General features: G+C 39.6%; 1 protein-coding gene across 3 annotated transcripts in view; it reads left to right on the forward strand.

The window, feature by feature from the left end:
- Positions 1 to 23593, forward strand: part of gjc2 (gap junction protein gamma 2) — a 125272-nt gene that overhangs the window by 96117 nt on the left and 5562 nt on the right. Inside the window, exon 1 of one of the 3 annotated variants that reach the window (XM_052015459.1) lies at positions 20414 to 20496. The exons of the other annotated variants lie outside the window; for them this stretch is intronic. The gene's annotated coding sequence lies outside the window, so the exon portion shown is untranslated. Of the gene's footprint in view, positions 1 to 20413; positions 20497 to 23593 lie in introns of those variants that run through there. 3 annotated transcript variants of the gene reach the window in all.

Here is a 23593-nt window from a genome sequence, read left to right on the forward strand (position 1 = left end):
GGCAGATGAGTGTGTGGCTGAGGAGCAGATGCAAGAGGGAGGGATTCAAGTTCTTGGACCATTGGGATCTCCTCTGAGGCAGAAGTGACCTGCATAAGAGGGAAGGGTTGCACCTGAACTGGAGGGGGACCAACATCCTGGTGGGCAGATTTGCTAGAGCTATTTAAGAGGGCTTAAACTAGTTTGGCAGGGGGATTTGACCCAAAGTAGTGGATGAGAAAGTTGAGACAAATATAGAACTTAAAGCAAGCAGGTCCAGTAGCAGGATAAGCGGGGCAGGACAGGAAGTGTGGAAGGTTAAACTATAGGCTAAACTATATTTATTTTAATGCAAGAAGCCTGACAAGTAAGGCATTGGTAGGCACATGGGGTTGCAATATTATAGCTATTGCAGAAACATAGTTGAGGGATGGGCTGGACTGGCAGCTCAGTGTTCCAGGGTATGGTTACTTACAGGCATGATAGAGTTGGAGGTAACAAAGGAGTGGGCATTGCAATTTTGATTAGGCAAAACATCACAGCAGTATTTAGAGAGGATATTCTTTGGAGGAATGTCTAGTGAGGCTATATGGGTAGAACTTAGAAACAAGAAGGGGGTGATAACTTTGATGGGATTGTATTATCAGTCCCCCAATAAGCAGTGGAGGAAATATGTAGGGAGACTGCAGATGGCTGTAGGCATAATAGTAGATGATATTAACTTCTCTACTATTGATGGAACTGCCAAAGTGTGAAGGGATTAAATGGGGCAGAATTTGTTAAGTATGTCCAGGGAAGTTTTCTCAAACAGTATGTAGATGGCTCTATTAGAGGGGGAAACTCACGATCTCCTCTTGGAAAATCAGGCTGGGCAAGTGGCTGATGTGTCAGTGAGGAGTACTTTGAGACCAGTGACCATAATTCTTGTAGTTTTAAGATCGTTATGGAAAAAGGTAGGAGTGGTCCAAAGTCCTAAATTGGGGTAAGGTTAATTTTGATGTCTTTAGACAGGAACTTGCAAAGGTTGATTTGGAGAGGCTGTTAGCAGGTAAAGGCATGTCTGGCAAGTGGGAAGCTTTTAAAAGTGAGATAGGGAGAGTTCAGGGTTAATATGCTCCTGTTAGAGCAAAGGTTGGCAGGATTAGAGAAGCCTTATTGAATAGGGAAATTAAGGCTCTGATCAGGAAAAAGAAGGAGGCCTATGTCAGGTATAAACAGCTGGGATTAAGCAAATCTCTTGAGTATAAGAAGGAAATCAGGAGGGCAATAAGAGGGCATGACAAATCCTTGGCAGATAAGATTCCATAAGTACATTAAGAGCAAAAAGGTAAATAGGGAGAAAATAGGTGCCCTTAACAATCAGTGTGGTCATCTATGTGTGGAGCCTCGGGAGATGAGCGAGGTCTTAAATGAATAATTCTCATCTGTATTTACTGTGGAGAAGGTTATGGAAACTAGGGAAGAGAACTATAATGTCCTGAAACACATTGACATTAAAAGAGATGAAGTGTTGATGGTATTGAGGCACGTAAAGGTGGATCAATCCTTGGGGACTAACCAAGTATACCCAAGGACATTGTGTAAACCAAATGAAGAAATTACTCTGGCAGAGATTCTTGTACCTTTGTTAGTCACAGATGAATATTGGAAGATTGAAAGAGGCTAATGTTTCTTTATTTAAGAATGGCTGCATGGACAAGCCAAGGAACTACAGGCTGGTGAGTCTAACATCAGTGGTGGGAAAGTTACTGGAGGAGATTCTGAGATTCAGGATCTATCTGCAGTTGGAAAAGCAAGGACTAATTAGGGATAGTCAGCATGGCTTTGTGCATGGGAAATTGTGCCTCACAGATTTGACTTATGTAGGTGGTCTGATTAGTAAGTTTGCAGTCGATGCAAAAGTTGGTGGAGCTGTGGATAGTGAGGAAGTTACACAGGGGGATATAGATCAATTGGAAATATGGACGGAGAAATGGCAGATTGAGCTTAATCTGGACAAGTATGAAGTGTTGCACCTAGGGAGGTCAAAGGCAAGAGGAAAGTATACAATAAATGGCAGGACCCCCTTGTAACATGATGTATGGAGGAATATTGGCGTGCAAGTACATAGCTCCCTGGAAGTGGTAAACCATATGGATATATGGTGGTAATAAAGGCATATGGTTTGCTTGCCTTCATTGGTTGGAGCATCGAGTATAAAAGTCAGGAAGTCTTGTTGCAGCTGTGTAGAACTTTGAAGTATTGTATGCAGTTCTGATCGCCACACTAGGAAGGATGTGGGGGGTTTGAAGAGGATGTTGCCTGGATTGAAGTGAATTAGCTATAAGCAAAGGTTGGACAAACTTGAGTTGTTTTCTCTGGAGCAACAGAGGCTGAGGGGTAATATGATAGAAGTATATAAAATTATAAGAGGCATAGATAAGGTAGATGGCCAGAGATTTTTCCCCCAGGTTGGAAAGGTCAAGTACTAGAATGCAAAGGTTTAAGCTAAGGTAGGGGATGGGGGATGTGCAAAGGCAAGTTTTTTTACCCAGAGAATGGTAGGTACTTGGAATGCACTATCAGGAGAGGTGGTTGAAGCAGATATGACAGCAACGTTTAAGAGGCATTTGGACAGGCACATGAACAGGTGGGGAATAGAAGGTTACAGAACATGTGCATGCAAATGGAATTAGTTTAGATTGGTATCATGGTCAGTGCAGACATAGTGGATTGAAAGACCAGTTCCTGCATTGTACTGTTTTATATTCCATATCAACTTAGATGAAAAAGATTCAGTCATGGGATGTGGATGTTTCTGGCAGAGCCAACATTTATTGTTCATCCATAATGTGGCTTTCTAGGCCACTTCAGAAGAAAGCAATGAGTTAACCGCACTGGTGGTCTGCTGTCACGCAAAAGCCCGACCAACTAAGGATGGCAGATTTTGTTCTATGGAGAACATTGGTGAATCATGTAGGCTTTTACAACAATCTGCTGGTTTCCTGGTCACCGTCACTGAAACTAGATCTTCATTCCAGATTTATTTAATTACTTGAATTTAAATTCCCCAGATTCAATCTCCTGCCTCTGAATAAATAGTTCAGTATCTTAACCACTAGGCGCACCAAACCACAATATAATTATTATTAAAAGATGTAAAAGTTAAGAAGGATCAAATCTTGTCTTTTTGATAAAGAAGGCTTTGTTTTCTCTATCAGCTTGTTATCTGCAATCAGATCATGAAGTGGAGTGGGGATATTGTGCCAAATAATAAAATTTGACAGCCTTTTGTTGTGAAAAAAGATCAATATTTTTATATTCATTTATAATCATGAGCATTATTGGCCAGGACAACTGGCAAACTAGTGATGAAATTTATAGTGGTTATGTAGTGACACATATTGAAAGGAAGGATGTAGAAAGGCAATATTTAATTAAGTGAAATGAAGGAGAGTGCAGTTATAGATTTACATAAATCTTTGAAAGCTTTCTAAAGCCCCCAGAACACTCTACCCAAAAGATGCATTTCACTGTGTGTTTCGATGTACATGTGACTAATAAAGATATAAATAGAAACTTGTAGGAGGGCAAGAAATTTATACTGAAACTTAGAAATCACAACTTTAATGGGAATATTCTGTCCAGTTTCTGGAACTGCCATTTAGAGCTTTGCTGTAGTAAAACCATTTATATCTCCAACAACCCCACTATTCTATTCCTTGTGTCCAGTGAACTAAACTTTATATATTTAAAGCAGTCAAATGGTTTAAGCAATTATGCCTCACTCACTCACTCACAGATTTTCAGCATCTGTAGTTTTTTTGATTATACATGTCCTCTCAATTTTATGAACTCACTTATCAAAGTAAATAAACACAAGTGAAACTTCAAAAAAGATAAAGTTCCCATTTTTTCTTTTGCAAACCTACAGTATCTGGATATTACATAAAGTATTAAACTTTAGAAATGTTAATATTTTTTCCACTTACAGTGGAACTTAAAACGTCACCCAGGATTCTTTTTACACCGTTAGCTTTGGTCCTGTTCCTAATCAGATAATTTTTCAACTCTTCTTGATAGGTATTGGATTCAGTATGCACTTAATATGTCATCAAGTGGTTATGCCCATTATAAATCTTACATTTTCTGATTAGAATACGTTCTTTGTTCTCTCAGCCAGATGCTTTATTCCTTTTACTCTCGCTGAATTCCCTTCTAACTTCACTGATGCTCAATATATAGTGAGAAATAATACAAAAAGTGCAAGCTGCAACTGTCAACTCTACAAGACCAAACAATATATGTAAAATGAGATGGAAAGTCAAATAACTTTTGATTCTTTCTTGAAGCTGTGTAGAGCAGAAACCAAGTCTAGAATCATAAATCTCAAGTAGTTGTTAATAGATGTCAAGAGTTTCTAAAAATGTCATCAAATAATGGGAAGAAAATGAGGTACAAATCTGCAAGCAAGTTTTAAGAAGATACAAAAACTGACTTCTTTTCCTTCAGTGTTTATACAATTGAATATCTTTTTTCTGGCTTGAAATATGATAATGACCATTCTGTGTTATTTCATATTATTCCAGAAATTCAACCAGACACTTCCAAGCATGGTTATCCTTGTATCTATGATACAATTTCCACAATACAATGACATCATTCTGCTTCCAATGTTCCAATAAAGGTTTCTTGCAGCACACCTCTCTTATCATTGGTCACTACTGGGACAACTAGGTCCTCCTTCAACACATCATCCAGTTCAAGGGCCTCTAAAATTAGACTTTGGCCTTATTAACATGCTGCGCATAATATCAGGCATACATTATACCTCCAAAACAAATGCTTGCCTGGTTGAAGTGGCTGTGAAGCAAAATTCTTTACATTGACCAAAACCAATACCTTTTGACTCCCAGTGTTTAACTGGAGAATGTTTCTGCTCATAAGGACTAAACTAAAACATAAGAAATAAGAGAATTAGGTCTGCCATCCAATTAGACAACAGTCAATCATGTAGCAGAGAATTTTGTACAACCATCCTGAGAACACAATAGACTTTTTTGGGGAGGTTGTAATCAAGATTGATGGTTTATGGTAAAGGGATAGAAATCTTTCTCCAGCAGAATTTTTTTTCCCCTGCTGCTGCACTGCTAGCTCTGAAGTTCCTTAATGATCAGTCTTTGCCTGCCACATGTAAACCTGTGGATCTGCATGTCCACAGTGTTCACGAACAAGATGAGCTCCAAGAAGCAATAAAATTAGGGAGATATGCAAGTACAATAAAAGGGTAGGGTAAGTTTGGTTTGGTAGCTAAAGAAAAGGGAGGAAGGTAGAAGAAGCAGCTGGGCAATGGTCCCAAGAATAAAAATTAATGCATTCCTTTAAAAGGATTGCACAGGACAAGATGGACATTTAGGGGCTTAAGGAGATAGTTGGTAGTTGACAAAAGAAAATGAGGATTATCATATCATTCCAAGATAATTTTGGAGTTTTGATCAGTTTTAGCTGTTACGGACTCAGTGAAAGTCCCTTTAAGATAGAGAGTGTGTGTGTATGTGTGTGTGGGGCGTGCTTACGTCAATAGAAGATAAAGGACGTAATGACGTTGTTGAAGAAGTAAAAAGAAGAAGAAGGAGAGAGAGAGAAGGGAGAGAGACACCAGCCTGCTTGTTTTCTCTATCGATGGATGAGAAACAATAACTGTGTTTGCCACTGAAATCCATGTATGGAAGTTGGAAGTAATCCGGTGGAGTTCACTTTGTTGCTGACCTGTAGAAGGAAACAGGTATTTGTGTGTGGACGACCACGGTTCGGATGCTTTTCGGGGTGAGGAAGTCACTACCGAGTAAACACTGAAGTGTCGTTTGGGTTCCATCGTGGAACATTTGGATTTCGTATGTACTCTCTCTATGTTTTTCTACATCTACATCTTATCTTCAGACAACGGTGGTTGTTGAAGAAGCCCTTGCTCATATTTCACCTTATGGCTTGCGGAACTGAACTTTAAGAACCATTCAGGAACTGGGAGTTTTGGACTTTGTCACACACACACACGAAGAGTTTAGTTTTGGGGTTAACGTTCGAGGTTTAACATTCTTGAATTCTAACATACTAACATTTTTTTTAACTTTTATTTTACGTATTATCATAAGTAGTAATTAATAAAATAGTTTTTAACACTGAATCATGCTCAGTGTGTTTCTTTTGTTGCTGGTTTGTGACAAAATTGGGGTGCGAGAGGTCCGGGATAGTTCCCAAGGTTAACGAGATTCGTCCGGGATCCAATCCAAAGGTTAACGAGTGTCGTCTGGGATTGTTCCCCAGATTGACAAGATTTGTTCGGGATTCAATCCAAATTCTTTTTAATTGGCTTGTGTGTGTGGAAACCAGCAGCAATGGATATTAAGGCATTTTTGGAGTCACCAACCCAAAAAGGATTGGAGGTGGCGAAAAAGGATGATTTGATAAAGATTGCTACAAGGTTAAACCTTACAGAAGTAAAGCAGTCTATGAGAAAGGCAGATATTCAGAGACTGATAGCTGGCCATTATGTGGAAAAGAAGGTGTTTGAGAAGGAAGTGTTAAAACAGTTTCCTGGCAGTGAAATAGCAATTTCTGAGGCACAGGTGCAGCTGGCAAAGATAGAGGCTGAACGAGAACAAACCCAGTTAAAGATAGAGGCTGAACAAGAACAAAAGAAATTAGAAGCTGAACGAGAACAAAAGCTAACTCAGATGAAGATAGAGGCTGATCTAGCAATGAAGCAGATGGAATTGAAGAGGATGGAGCTGGATAGTGAGGAGAAGGAGAAACAGAGGCAGCATGAATTACAAATGAAGCGTAGGAGTTCGGAATCTGATTCTGATGATGGTTTTTCAGCCAGCAGGGAGGTTCGATTAGTCCCTCCTTTTGAGGAAGATCAGGTTGATCAGTATTTCCAACATTTTGAAAAGGTTGCTGTGAGTTCAAACTGGCCAAGGAAAGGATGGGCTCTTATGGTACAGAGTGTGATTAAAGGTAAAGCTCAAAAAGCTTATTCTGCTTTGTCTGCTGAGGATGCAGCTGGTTATACCAAGGTAAAACAAGCTATATTGAATGCCTATGAATTGGTACCTGAAGCTTATAGACAAAAATTCAGAGACTTGAGGAAATCTGCAGATCAGACTTATATGGAATTTGCCAATGGAAAGAGAATATGTTTTGAACGATGGTGCCTGGCTAAAAATGTAGATGGGGATTACGATAAATTGACAGAATTGATACTGGTGGAAGACTTTAAAAGATGTGTTCCAGCTGAATTAACAACATATTTAAATGAAAAGGCAGTGGAAACTTTACAAGAAACTGCTAGGTTGGCAGATGATTATGCTTTAACCCATAAATCCAAATGGGGACAACCTAAAACCTTTCAAAAGAGTTACAAGGACAATCCAGGTAAACCGGAGATTAAATTGGGAGGTAATCAAAAAGGAAAAGATGAAAAGAAGCCAGGGCTGGAGAAACCTGTTGAGCGTACTTGTTATTACTGTAGGAAACCTGGCCACGTGATATCTAATTGTGCCCTTTTGAAGAAAAAGAAGGAAGCTGGGCCCAATGCTTGCTTTCAGGCAATTAAAAATCAAAAAGGTTTAGGAGATGCTGTTAAAGATCAGTCCTTGCAAGAGGGAAAAGCGGAAACGTTGGAGGAGGTGAGAAAAGAATTCCGTTCGTATGTATCAGAGGGTTTTGTTTCACTGAATGATGAGTCACCCCAGGTGCCAGTGAAAATTCTTAGAGATACTGGGGCTAGTCAATCTCTCTTGCTGGACAGTGTTTTAAATTTTGGTGAAGAAAGTGACACTGGTGAAGTAAATCTAGTACGAGGCGTTACAGGTGAGACCATGTCTGTCCCTTTTCACAGGGTGATTTTAAAGTCAAAGTTCGTAGAAGGACCAGTCGAGATAGGGATAAGACCTAGTTTGCCAGTGGAAGGAGTTTCTTTGTTATTGGGAAATGACCTTGCAAATGGAGAAAGTGATCCTGTGGTACGGTTAACAACCAAACCAAGGATTGATGAGTCTGAGGATGATTCAGATGTTTACCCATCATGTGCGGTGACTCGAGCTAGAGCTAGAGAATTAGCCAAGACAGACAGTCCGGTGCAGTCTGATGTGGTTCCTTGTGACAGTCCTAAACAGGAAGAAAATTATGATGCCTTATCTGAGACTTTTCTGTCTTCACTGGAGGATCAACATCCTTGTAGTGAGCCTGAATTTAAAGAATTGTCTTTGTCGAGGAAGGATTTTATGGTGGAACAGACAAAGGACCCTGAGTTGACAGAATTGAAAGAAAAAGCTCTCTCATGTGAGGAGATTGAGAAAGTGCCAAGTGGATACTATGTCAAAAATGGAGTGTTAATGAGGAAATGGAGACCTCCCCATGTCCAAAAATTTAAAACTCGGTTGGAGAGAGTCTGCCAGCTAGTGAGAGAGAATTTGAAAACAAGCCAGATAAGAATGAAGACATATTTTGATAGACGTGCTCGGCCTAGGACATTCGCAGTGGGGCAAAAGGTATTGGTATTTTTCCCTAGCCAAAATAATCCCTTGCAAGCTCGTTTTTCTGGACCCTATGTTATTGAATCTCGAGTGACTGATCTAACATATATAATCAAAACACCAGATAGACGCAAGAAAACACAACTCTGTCATGTAAACATGCTAAAACCTTATTATGAGAGGGATTCAGTTGTGGCCTTGGTGGATGGTGTAAAGGTTGTTTCTAGAATGCCTGATGTTGATGTTGAGGAAGGCCAATTTAGACCAAATATTGTTCCATCGAAACTAAAAAACCAAAATATCCTGGAGAACCTTGAAACGAAGTTGGACCATTTACAAGTTTCACAAAAACATCAGATGAGAGAATTAATTTTAAAATTTAAAAATCTGTTCCCAGATGTTCCAAACAGAACATCGATAATTACCCATGATGTTGATGTTGGGGATGCAAAACCAATCAAACAACACCCATATCGAATGAATGTAGAAAAAAGTAAACTTGTTGATCAGGAAATAAAATACATGTTGGAAAATGATATTATTAGACATTCTACTTCAAATTGGAGTTCGCCCTGTGTTATTGTACCTAAACCTGATGGAACTGTTAGATTTTGCACAGATTACAGGAAAGTGAATGCTGTAACAAAGTCAGATGCTTACCCTATTCCTAGGGTGGATGATTGCATAGATAAGAGTGGGAAAGGCAAAATTTCTTACAAAGATTGACCTATTAAAAGGGTACTGGTGTGTTCCATTAACAGATAGAGGAAGGGAAATTTCAGCCTTTGTAACCCCTTCTGGATTGTATGAATACAATGTTTTGCCATTTGGAATGAAAAATGCTCCGGCAACATTTCAAAGAATGATTAATTCAGTGATTCATGGGTTAAAACATACAGATGCCTACATTGACGACTTAGTGACTGGGAATGATACATGGGAGGATCACATCTCTGCGTTAGAAAGGTTGTTTGAAAGACTTTCCAAGGCTAACCTTACAGTTAACTTGGCTAAAAGTGAATTTGGCCATGCCACTGTGACGTATCTTGGTTATGTTGTAGGTCAAGGCAAGCAAGCTCCTGTTCAGGCAAAAGCTCAAGCAATATATGAGTTCCCTATTCCCACAGGTACGAGGACTGTTAGAAGATTTTTGGGAATGGTTGGATATTATCGAAAATTTTGTAAAAAGTTTTGCTGATATTGCTCTTCCCCTAACTAATCTTCTGAAGAAGGGAGTAAAGTTTGTTTGGACAGATTCTTGTCAAGAAGCATTTGAGAAGCTGAAAGCCATTTTATGCTACCATCCTGTGCTCAGAACACCTGACTTTGAAAAGCCATTTTCATTAGCAGTAGATGCCAGTGATGAAGCTGCAGGAGCTGTGTTGTTGCAGAAGGGTGACCTTGATGATATTGACCATCCTGTAGCTTACTTTTCAAAGAAATTTAATGAGCATCAAAAGAATTATTCCACCATAGAGAAAGAATTACTGTCGCCTGTTTTAGCCTTGCAACATTTCAGTGTATATGTTTGCACTGCTCAGAAACCATTGACTGTGTATACAGATCATAACCCATTGGTGTTTCTGAGCCAAGTCAAAAACAAGAACAGAAGGCTGTTAAACTGGAGTTTAATTTTGCAAGAGTTTGATCTCATGATAACTCACATTAAAGGCAAAGATAATGTGATTGCTGATTGTCTTTCCCGATGTTAAATGGGAAACATGTATCTGTACTAATCTGATAGTCTGTAGTTGAGTAGCATGATAATTATTAACATTACTAACTGTATGCGCGGTTAAAATTTTTTTGGGAAAATTTTTTTTTAGGTGGGAGGTGTTACGGACTCAGTGAAAGTCCCTTTAAGATAGAGAGTGTGTGTGTATGTGTGTGTGGGGCGTGCTTACGTCAATAGAAGATAAAGGACGTAATGACGTTGTTGAAGAAGTAAAAAGAAGAAGAAGGAGAGAGAGAGAAGGGAGAGAGACACCAGCCTGCTTGTTTTCTCTATCGATGGATGAGAAACAATAACTGTGTTTGCCACTGAAATCCATGTATGGAAGTTGGAAGTAATCCGGTGGAGTTCACTTTGTTGCTGACCTGTAGAAGGAAACAGGTATTTGTGTGTGGACGACCACGGTTCGGATGCTTTTCGGGGTGAGGAAGTCACTACCGAGTAAACACTGAAGTGTCGTTTGGGTTCCATCGTGGAACATTTGGATTTCGTATGTACTCTCTCTATGTTTTTCTACATCTACATCTTATCTTCAGACAACGGTGGTTGTTGAAGAAGCCCTTGCTCATATTTCACCTTATGGCTTGCGGAACTGAACTTTAAGAACCATTCAGGAACTGGGAGTTTTGGACTTTGTCACACACACACACGAAGAGTTTAGTTTTGGGGTTAACGTTCGAGGTTTAACATTCTTGAATTCTAACATACTAACATTTTTTTTTAACTTTTATTTTACGTATTATCATAAGTAGTAATTAATAAAATAGTTTTTAACACTGAATCATGCTCAGTGTGTTTCTTTTGTTGCTGGTTTGTGACATAGCAGAGAAAGAAAACTTCTCCAGTGCCTTATGTGATCCTATGATCACATATCGAGGATGCAGTCCTGCGAGGCAATGAAAATTTTAAAAATATCTGCAGACACTGGAAATCTGAAATAAAAACAGAAAATCTTGGAAACACTCAGCAGGTGAGGCAGCATTTGTAAAAGAGAAACAGAGTTAACTCTTCAGCAGAACTAGGTAAGAGAGAAAATATATTAGTTTTTAGTTGCAGAGAGGTTCGAGAAAGATAGCAAGGACAAAGGGAATATCTCTGATAGCATGAGGCCAGGATTACAGTCATAATATTCTACAGCACAAAACCAGGTCCCGCTGCCCACGAAGTATCCATTTATGTTAATAGGTTTGTGAAGAAAATGAGAACCTTATCGTTTTTGAAGTTTCACTTGTGTTTATTTACTTCGATAAGGGAGTTCATAAAATTGGGAAGACATGTATAATCAAATAAAACTACAGATGCTGAAAATCTGAACGAAAAACAGAAAATGCGCGAAACAGTAGCTCAAGCAGCATCGATGGAAAGAGAAACGTTAATGTTTGAGGTTTGGGACCCTTTCTTACAACTAGGAAAGAGAAAAACAAGTTAGTTTTCAGTAGGAGCAAAGGGGATGGGGGGGAGGGGTGGGATGGTTAGAACATAATGAATATTTCTGAGAGGGAGGCCAAAGAGGTTAATTGAGACCAGTTGCTAGCGCATTAAGATTCTTTGTCTGTGTAAAAATTGGTATTGATAAATTGGTTTATTATTACCAAGGTACAGTGAAAAATTTTGTTTTGCATGTCATCCAGACAGATCATTTCATCATGACAGAACTATAGGACTAGAAAGGAGACTGCTGATGCTGTAATCTGGAGGTGCTGGTCAGACAGCACCTGTGGAGGCAAAGGAATGGTCAGCATTTTGGGTTGGGATCCTGCATCAAGACTGAGATTGTAGAAGGAAGATAGATAGTATAAAGAAATGAGGGGGAAGGGTGGGGCAGGAGCTGGCAATTGATAGGTGGAAACCAGTTAAAAATTGCAAACTTGTAAAATTTACCTCTAAAATTTTTGGCTGGATTCCTCCTTCTAGTTCACCAAAATGTGAGCTGACCAATTTCCAATGGCAACTACTTGCCCACATCTCAGTTGCAGATGCCTAAAAAGTGAGGTAAAGGAGGGTGTTGGGGGAAACATGTATTCAAAAAGAGCGCCCACAATGCTTCCTCCCTTCCCTGTGATTATCATCACTGACCTTCTCCTGTATACTGAAAGTATCCCCATACTACTGCAAGTTATGGGCTCCTAAGCTTGTAAGGTTCACAGTATGCTTGTATGTTGTAACTCTGACCATTCATTATACAGAGATGCAGCAATGATTTTTTTCAACGTGAGGAGCAGTCGCAGATCAGTTGAGCATAGACAAAGTCAGTGGTATCTGCTTGTTGGCTTTCTGTGTAGTTTGCTTCTTCTTATATTAGGACCTAAAAGCAGAGGTATTAAATTACTTAATCTGGCTCCAACTACAAATGTTATTTGAGAAATGAGCTTCATGCACATTGTTGATGTTATCATGTGTATGACTTACCCCCAGGAAATAATTCCTGTTCAAGGGTGAGTTACACCTGAAGGTGTCCAGTCCTGTTTCCTGATGGGCAGAACTTCCCCTGAAAATGGTCATAAAAATGACCATGATTTAAAACATGGCAAAATTATTTTCTAATGTTTGAATAATAGGTACAAATGGGTCTAATTTCTAGACAAATGCAAATTACTTATGTATGTCTTTGCAAACTCTTACTTGCAATCTGTCACACAGTGAAGATATAAAAATCTCAGCCAGAGCCCCAGCAATCTCTTATAACATCATCCCGGTACTGAAGAAAAGCAAGGTAACATGCCTCAATGACTACCGACCAGTGGCTCTGACATCCACCATCGTGAAGTGCTTTGAGAGGTTGGTCGTGGCATGCATCAACTCCAGCCTCCCAGACAATCTCGACCCACTGCAATTCACCTATTGCCGAAACAGGTCTGCAGCGGATGCCATATCCCTGGCCCTACATTCAGCTTTGGAACATCTGGACAATAAAGACATCTATGTTAGACGATTGTTTATTGACTACAGCTCTGCTTTCAATACTATATTGAAGGGGTGGGTTAGTAAGTTTGTGGATGACACGAAGGTTGGGGGTGTTGTGGATAGTTTGGAGGGCTGTCAGAGGTTACAGAGGGACATAGATAGGATGCAGAGTTGGGCTGAGAAGTGGCAGATGTTCAACCCAGATAAGTGTGAAGTGGTTCATTTTAGTAGGTCAAATATGTTGGCAGAATATAGTATTAATGGTAGGACTCTTGGCAGTGTGGAGGATCAGAGGGATCTTGGGGTCCGAGTCTATAGGACGCTCAAAGCAGCTGCGCAGGTTGACTCTGTGGTTAAGAAGGCATATGGTGTATTGTCCTTCATCAATCGGGGAATTGAATTTAGGAGCCGAGAGGTATTGTTGCAGCTATATAGGTCCCTGGTCAGACCCCACTTGGAGTATTGTGCTCAGTTCTGGTCACCTCACTCAGGAAAGATGTGGAAGCCATAGAGAGGGTGCAGAGGAGATTTACATGGATGCTGCCTGGAATGCAGAGCATGCCTTATGAAAGCAGGCTGAGGGAACTCGACCTTTTCTCCTTGGAGAGATGGAGGAAAAGAGGACATAGGTTTAAGGTGCTGGGGAGTAGATATAGAGGAGATGTCAGGGGTAAGTTTTTTTACTCAGAGAGTGGTGAATGCATGGAATGGGCTGCCGGAAACGGTGGTGGAGGCGGATACGATAGGGTCTTTCAAGAGACTGTTAGATAAGTACATTGAGCTGAGTAAAATAGAGGGCTATGGGTAAGCATAGTAATTTCTAGGGTAGGGAGATGTTTGGCACAGCTTTGTGGGCCGAAGGGCCTGAATTGTGCTGTAGTTTTTCTAATATGTTTCTATAACTCCAAGCAAACATCACCAAACTCTGAGACCTAGGACTCAACACCTCCCTCTGTAACTGGATCCTTGACTTTCTATCCAACAGACTGCAATCAGTGAGGATAGGCAACAATACCTCCGGCACGATTATTCTCAACACTGGTGCCCCACAAGGCTGCATCCTCAGCCCTCTACTCTACTCCCTATACACTCATGACTGTGTGGCCAGATTCTGATCTAACTATCTACAAGTTTGCAGATCATACCACCGTTGTAGGCCGTATCTCAAACAGCGATGAGTTGGAGTACTGGAAGGAGATAGAGAGCTTAGTGGCATGGTGTCATGACAACAATCTTTCCCTCAATGTCAACAAGACAAAAGAGCTGGTCATTGACTTCAGGAAAGGGGGCGGTGTACATGCACCTGTCTACATCAACAGTGCTGAGGTCGAGAGGGTTGAGAGCTTCAAGTTCCTGGGAGTGAACATCACCATCAGCCTGTCCTGGCTAAATCACATAGATGCCATGGCCAAGAAAGCTCACCAGCGCCTCTCCTTCCTCAGGAGGCTAAAGAAATTCGGTTTGTCCCCTTTGACAGTCACCAGCTTTTATCGATGCACCATAGAAAGCATCCTATCTGGATGTATCACGGCTTGGTATGGCAACTGCTCTGCCCAGGACCGCAAGAAACTGCTGAGAATTGTGGACACAGCTCAGCACATCACAGAAACTAGCCTCCCCTCCATGGACTCTGTCCGTACTTCTCGCTGCCTCGGTAAATCAGCCAGCATAGTCAAAGACCCCACCCATCCGGGATATTCTCTCTTCTCCCCTCTCCCATCGGGCAGAAGATAAAAAGCCTGAAAGTACGTACCACCAGGCTCAAGGACAGCTTCGACCCTGCTGTTATAAGACTACTGAACAGTTAGTACAATAAGATGGACTCTTGACCTCACAATCTACCTCATTATGACCTTGCACCTTATTGTCAACTTGCACTGCACTTTCTCTTTAGCTATGACACTCTACTCTGTGCTCTGTATTGTTTTCCCTTATACTACCTCAATGCACTGTGTAATGAATCGATCTGTATGAACAGTATGCAAGGCAAGTTTTTCACTGTACCTCGGTACAAGTGACAATAATAAACCAATTCCAATTCCAAATATTGTGCCAAACTAATTAAACTAGTAATTAAACATCTAACTAAACTAATCCCTTCTGCCCATACACTGTTCATATTCATGTGCCTATCTAGGAGCTTCTTAAATGTCTCTATCATATTTCCCTCCACTACTACCCCTGGCAGCACATTACAGGCACTCATTACTCCCTGTGTAAAAAAAAAAATTGGGTGGTGCATATTTGGAATGAACTGCCAGTAATAGTGGTTGAGGTGGGCAAATTAGCGACTTTTAAAAGCCATCTAGATAGGAGAGATTCAGAGGGCTATGGCCAAATGCAGGCCTATGGGACTAGCTCACTGGGCAACATGGTTGGCATGGACGAGTTAGACTGAAGGGGCTGTTTCCATGCTGTATGACTCTATGAACAAAGTTATTAGAGATGACTTCCTGAGGAAGTTCACCTGTTCTAATTTTAGATGAGCCATAGAAACCTTGAAAATAGAATATCGTTTTCCCAGTGATATCACAAACGTTCCTCAGAAGTTAGGGTGGACAATGAAGGGAATTCTGGGGAAAAACTAACTTAACAAGGTGGAGGGTAATATTCAAATATTCAAACAGGAAACAAAACGGAAGGAAAAATATGAGAATTTAGTAAATGGACAATGCTTTGGTTGTAGCTCGATTCCAAAGTGTAAACATCATTTCTAAAGTTGCCTCAATGACTGCTTTCACAAATTTGAAAATAAGTTTGATTTATCTGGGTGTAAGAGAAGGTATCCACAAAAGATTTCAGATAAGAACCATACATGACTGTACTATGCAGTGCAGTTCATAGCTCAAATTATGAAATGGGACTTCTGTTCAGAGACTTCTCATGAAGTTTATGAGCTGCTTCAACTCTAATAAGGCTATTATGAACATCTGAGGTTAACAAATAAAGATTATGCTTTAGAGGCAACCAGGCAGCTTCTTTTGGCTGCATTGAATTCATTTGGAGCCAAATGATGAACTGTTTGATGCAAGGTATTATTTTGTGGTAACACCACTACTTCACCATGATATTCGTCTGAAAACTTGTTGAATGTCTCAGTAATACATGTGTTTATGCACGCCGGTAGTAGATTGCAGCCTTAAGGAGAAGGTTAGAAATGCTTTGAGGATTCTAACATCATGTATGGGCTGAGCCAGCCTGAAAATTGTAGTAGTATCACCCAACCTATTTTCAAAGGATGGAAAGGCAGGATTGGGGAATTAGTATGATTTGAAAATATGTTTCCACAACTTTTTGTCAAAATCTAGGTACCCATGCAGGCCACCGCACACCCACCCCCCCAGCATACCGCGCACCCCCCCCCCCCCCCCCCCAGCACCAGCAAAGTTTCTGCAGTTTGATTCTACCTTCGTGCGTTTGGTGTCATGGTTCCAAATCCCTCTTTGACTTTTCATTATTACTAGTGTAATATTGTGGATGCAGTGAAGTTGGAGCTATTCGCTAAAACTGAAGTGTATTCTAAGTATACAATTTTACGGGAGAACATTCAACCCACCTTTGGAAGTGTTACTGAATTCGTCCAACAATTCTGCTCTTAAAATTACTTTAAATTTTTCATATTTTAGTACATACCAGATTATATTTTAAAAGCTTCTGTTTCCTCATATTGTTTTTCCCTTGTACTTCCTCAATGCACAGTTGTAATGAAATGATCTGTATGGACGGCATGCAAACAAGTTTTTCACTGTACGTCAGTACATGTGACAATAATAAACCAATTTATTTTACCAATTTACCAGATAGAGTGATCCAGATCGTAATAACTGATTTACTGAAAAGTTTGTAATCTCTCATTTGGTTCTCTAGCCAGTTATCTTGGGTGGCACAGCAGCTAGTGCTGTTGATTCACAACTCCAGAGACCCAAGTTTGATCCTGACTTTGGAGGCTGTCTTCGTAGATTTTGCGCATTCTCCTTGTGACCTCTGGTTTCCTCTTGAATCTCAAAAATATGCTAGTAGGTTAATTGGCTATTGTAAATTATAATTTACAATCAACGAATCAAAGAGAAGTTGATGGTCATATGGGAGAGACAAAACCATATGCAAGCGTACTTTGCATATTCTTACCTGTAAAATCCAAATAAAAGTTTCCAAACAAATATAGTTTCTTCTGTTTTCATCAGTAGGCAAACCCCTGATAGATGAAATGCACACTATACAATTTCACAGTGTTCCAAGAATAGCCTTTTGCTTCTTTTGTAGATATCAGGATATAATGACTGAAAAGGATCAGTGATTGGAATTGGTTTATTATTGTACCAAGTAATAAACTTGTCTTGCATACTGGTTCTACAGATCAATTCATTACACAGGTAGTACAAGGAAAAACAATATAGAATGCAGAGTGAAGTGTCACAGCTGCAGAGAAAGTGCAGCGCAGGTAGACAATAAGGTGCAAGGTCATAATGAGATAGATTGTGAGGTCAAGAGTCCATCTTATCGTACTAGGGAACTATTCAGTAGTCTTATAACAGCGGGGTATAAGCTGTCTTTGAGCCTGGTGGTATGTACTTTCAGGCTTTTGTATCTTCTGCCCGATGGGAGAGGGGTGAAGAGGGAATATCCCGAATGGGTGGGTCTTTGATTATGCTGGCTGATTTACCGAGGCAGCGAGAAGTATAGACAAGTCCATGGAGGGGAGGCTGGTTTCCGTGATGTGCTGAGCTGTGTCCACAACCCTCTACAGTTTCTTGTAATCCCAGGCGGAGCAGTTGCCATACCAAGCCGTGAGGCATCCAAATAGAATGTTTTCTATGGTGCATTGATAAAAGTTGGTAAGTGTCAAAGGGAACATGCCAAATTTCTTTAGCCTTCTGAGGAGGTAGAGGCACTGGTGAGCTTTCTTGGCAGTGGCATCTATGTGGTTGGACCAGGACAGGCTGTTGGTGATGTTCACTCCTAGGAACATGAAGCTCTCAACCCTCTCCACCTCAGCACCATCAATGTAAACAGGAGCGTGTGCAACGCCCCACTTCCTGAAGTCAATGACCAGCTTTTTTGTTGATATTGAGGGAAAGGTTGTTGTCATTGCCACCATGCCACTAGGTTCTCTATCTTCTTCCTATACTCTGACTCATGGTTATTTGAGATTCGGCCCACTACAGTGATGTCATCTGTAAACTTGTAGATGGAGTTAGAGCAGAATCTGGCCACACACTCGTGAGTGTATAGGGAGTAAAGTAGGGTGCTGAGGACACAGCCTTGTGGGGCACCAGTGTTGAGGGTAGTGGTAGCAGTGGTGTTGTTGCCTATCCTTACTGTTGGCCAGGAAGTCAAGGAACCAGTTACAAAGGGAGATGTTGAATCCCAGGTCTGGGAGTTTGTACATGAGTTTTCTTGAAATTATGGTATTGAAAGTGGAATTATAGTCAATCAATAGTAGGTGTCTTTATTATCCAGATGCTCCCAAGATGAGTGTGGGGCCAGGGAGATGGCATCTGCTGTGGACCTGTTTTGGTGGTAGGCTAATTGCAGTGGGTTGAGGTTGCCTGGGAAACTGGAGTTGATATATGCCATGACCAGCTTCTCAAAGACCTTCATAATGGTGGATGTCAGAGCCAATATACCTGAATGGTATTTTGGTCTTGCTGCATGCAGGCATGAACTGCTTCATTTGCTGAGGAGTTGCAAATAGGATTGAATATTAGCAATCATTAGTGAACTTCTGACCTTATAATGGAAGGATCTTCTGACCTTATGATAAAGTAGCTGAAGATGATTGGACCTATGGCACTGCTGCAAGGAACTCCTGGGGCTGGGATGACCATTTTCTTTTGTGAAAGATATGACTCACTATTGGAGTGTTTTCCCTAAATCCCATTGACCAGTTTTACCAGGACTCCTGGAGGCCACATTTCATCAAATGCTGCTTTGATGTCAAAGGCAGTCACTGTCACCTCACCTCTGGAATTCAGCACTTTGATCTACATTTTGAGTGAGTGCTATTTTATTAGTATGGTTGACAACACTTTCCATCGCTTTCTTAAGATTGATTATAGAGTGATTGACTGGTAATCAGCTAGATTGGAGTTTCACTGCTTGTATGAACAGGACATAACAGATCAAATTTTTAGAAAAATACAGTGATGTTAGTATCAGAACAGCTTGGCTAGAGGCGCAGCTAGTTCTGGAGCACAGGTCTTCAGTACTACAGCTGGGATATCGTCTGGTTCTATTATCTTTATGTTATTCACTGCTCATTGTTAAATAGTATGACCCCATCTACTGTCCTGGTTGTGGTTGGTGAATGCAATACAATTCAATGTGGTTTAAAGCAATATAAAGTAGGTTTTAGCTGCCAAGGAAATTCCACTGTTCTAACACAATTTTAAATTCAAAGAGAAATGCATAAAAGTGATTGAAATCTGCCTGAAATTTCTCAAGTATATATAATTTATAATTGTACATTAATTTGGCTTTTAGTTTAAATTATTAATTCCATGAATTCCCATTGTTGCTATTTTAAAGCAGTGTTTTAACCCATTTTATGTAAGTAGATGAACAACTAGGCTAATATAGTGAAAGCAGGAATTTAATATGTTAACCAGTGTGCTTAAAATAGTGCAGTCTGTTTATAATAAATGCATTTGAAACAATTTATGTTCATCCCTGTTAAAATAACACAGATGGACCTTCACCAGAATGGTGGTGCCTCTTTAGTAAAACTGCATTTTTTTCTGAAATAGTATTTGCCTGGGTAATCTTGTGCTGAACCACTGACCATGAGATAATACAACAATTTTTATCCAAAAAAAGGACAGTTATAAATTTTATGGTTGCTCAAGAGGTTGTATCTGTTGTTGAGACTGAGGAATGTTAGCTGCAGATTTGTCCTTTAATCAAGCGATGTATTCCACAAGTAGAGCTCCTAGTGCATTGATCAGTGTCTGTTTTTGTTTAATTATCACTGATGGTGGGTAATACAGCACAAGTTCAGTATTATTGGCCAATGAAATGAAGGTTGTACTCACTTTAATTTGGTCACTATGACCAATTTTGGGTAAAGAACATAATGCAGTTTCTCTTTTTGAAGAGAAATTGCAGTAGCCACATTTTAAACCAAAGTTGGTTGAAGGAAAATGTTAACAACGATACCATGCACACACCAATAAGTTAAAATGATCCCTGTCTAGACATGATGAAGCATAAAGGTGGAGCCCGTTGAAGTTGCTTAAAGCCTGTCAGTGTGAAGAAGCAGGTTATTTTCTTGGACAGAGCTGTGCAGAGTTAAAACTCCGTTAAAACCAACTTTATCAAGTAACCTTTGCAATTCTCCTTTCTTAAAAAGGGAAGAAACATGTTTACGTAAGTACTCAATTGTATTTATTCTATATTGCTGCATGTGGCTATTTGTGTAATTTTTCTAAAGGAATCCTGTTGAATGGATAATTTTCACTTTGTGAGTGGAAGCAGTTACTTTGCAACAGATGTCATAGTTCAAGGATTTGAATATTTTTGAACAAAAGTTGTGGATTTATGCTCTGCAATGGATCCAAGCAAATAACCTAGAACTTGTACCTCATAGTGAAGGAGTGATGTCTTTTGGATGAATTGAGGCCTGTATTCCTGATAGAGTGAATGGGAAAGATCCTATTTGAAGAGAACCAGACTGCTTTTTATCAGTATCACGGACAACATTCCCACTTCAGCTAAAGTCACCAGAAACATTATTTGGCTGTTCATTTCATTTGCTATTTACATAACATCACTATTCAAGATCTCTGTCCTGTCTACCTACATGATGAAACACTACATGAATCTATGTTCCTTTTTCTCACTTAATTGTTTAGAGCAGAGCCATTTTGCATCTATAGATGATATCTTCTCATAAATCAGTATGTAAGACAAGGGATCTAGATTGAGTAAATAGAAAGGGCTTATTTTCCTTAAGAGAGTGGTTAAAAACCATTGGGCATGGATCTAAAGCAGTTTGTGGAAGGATTCATCCATATTGTGGTAGGGGTCTGGAACTCATGCTCAAAAGCTGGTAGAGACAGAAACTCTCATTTCAATTTAGAAATATTTAATGTTTACTTGAAAACTGTGACTTGCAGGGCTACAGACTATACTGAAAGGTGGGATTGGGCTGGGCAGCACTTTTTTAATCAGTAGGCAGATGAGGGCCAGAATGGCTTCTGTGTCATAAATTTTCTATGAATCTATATTTTCAACAAACCTGTTATATAGCCTCCAAGGATTCATATGTGGAACAAATAGTACATCATCACAACAAACATTTGTGGTGGATTTGGGATTTTTCTCACTAGCTCAAAACAAAATCATAGTGCTTTACTGAGTAATTTAAATTATGTTTTAATGTCATTGTATGGCAATAATGTCATAGTAACAGGTTAATTCCATCATCAGGTTCTGCCCTAACTCCAGAGGTGAACAATATAAACCTAAAAGAACACAATCTCACATAAACGCATCTGTTAAGTTTTAAATAACTCTATACATATATAAAAGCATATGTATTCATATCTCTTCTGGTCAAACAAAATTAAATTGAAGTATGTAGGAGTAGGACAATACTTAGATGTGTGGTAAGCAATTTCATTAGCTGTTTCCAAATTGGTGTGAGAATAATACACCTCTTATATTAATGCTCCGCACTATTTCTCAATATCTGAACAACTTATCTTCTAACTATATAACAGCTCTGAAAATCAGGTGAGGCTAAATATATTATGCTTATCTTTAGACCAACTAATTTCCATTGTGATGTTACTAGTACAAAAATAAAAAATGCTGGAAATACTCAGCATGTCAGGCTGCTTCTGTGGGTGAAGGAACAGAATCAATGTTTCAGATTGGAGATTCTTTGTTAGATGTTACTGAATTTTGTTTTTCCAGTTTCAGTTAGTGTGGCAGCAACTTTTTGAAGTCATTTTTTTGTAAGTGGATAGAAAGTAATGTTTTATGTCTATACTCTAAGAACTTTGCTAGAAAGATATAAGATAAAGCATTTTTATAATTACTGATATTTTAGTAGTTATAACTCTGCAATATGTGAGTTTGGGATCTAACATGATTGTGAAGTGAGAATACGGACATTACATAGATTGAATCAGTTCTTCAAAAAGTTGATTCATTGTGGAATGGTGAATATCTGGGCTGATATTTTTATGTCCAATGTCAAATCAGACCTACATTCCCTCAGAAGAAACAAACTGCAGGAGGAACTCAGTTTGACCCATTGAGTTCCTCCAACAGTTTGTTTTTGTTGTTTCAGATTCCAGCATTTGCCATCTCTTGTGCTACTATATTTATGAACGGTAATGTAGCGGTTAGTGTAACACTATTATAGCGCCAGCGACCTGGGTTCAATTCCAACCACTGTCTGTAAGGAGTTTGTACGTTCTCCCCGTGTCTGCGTGGGTTTCCTCCAGGTGCTCCGGTTTCCTCCCACATTCCAAAGACGTACGGGTTAGGAAGTTGTGGGCATGCTGTGTTGGCACCGGAAGCGTGGCGGCACTTGCGGGCTGCCCGCAGAACACTCTACGCAAAAGATGCATTTCACTGTGTTTTGATGTACATGTGACTAATAAAGATCTTATCTTATGTTTCCTCAGTGATGTACTTCATCAAACAGTACATGGAGTCTTAAATATTGTGCTGCCCTCAGTGTCATGAAGACAAGAGGCCACCATCATCCAAAGGCAGTTCAATGTCTATTGTAGAAATCTCAAGGGGCTGATATTTCCAATGCTATATTTGGTAATTAGCAAATTATAATAGTCGAGCACTGCAGTTCATTGAGAGGACTCAGGAGATAATATATGATTTTGTCATATCTATCATAAACAAGATATTGTGAAATCTGCCTAAACAGTATTTACTTTTCAAAAATCTACAGTTTATCATAAATTGATAATGCTTGAGCAGGTGATATATTTTCAGTGAATTTTATACATCATACTAGTAAGGAAAACATATAGGCATCCACTTTCACAAGGAATATAAATATAACCAGACAGGTACCAGGATTTTTTTGCTGGTTCTGAATTGAAGACGGTCCATTTGACCACAGTGTTTTTAGGCTTGAGAGAAACATTTAATCAGATTTGATGATCATTAATCGTGTCATTTCTTCAACATCTCTTGAATTCTGAGTGCTTGAATGCCAAGTGAGGATATGATCATTTTGGATTTATTGATCCCAGCATTAATACAGTTTTGCAGTCTTCACTGAAGAATCAAGTTAGCCAAGGTACATTCCAGCATTAAGTGCCATTGGAACTGTTGCCCAGCATAATTTACTGCCTTGAGTCAGAGAGAAATGGAAGGAGAAAATTAATTTTAATGTTTTTTTTAAAAAACTTGAAAACTGAGTGTAAACAAATATTCATAAATGGAATCATAATTTGCTTTGAGTGTCTGCTTTGTGCTTTGAAAGCCA

This window comes from Pristis pectinata, chromosome 5 (assembly GCF_009764475.1).
Source record: "Pristis pectinata isolate sPriPec2 chromosome 5, sPriPec2.1.pri, whole genome shotgun sequence".
Lineage (NCBI taxonomy): Eukaryota > Metazoa > Chordata > Chondrichthyes > Rhinopristiformes > Pristidae > Pristis > Pristis pectinata.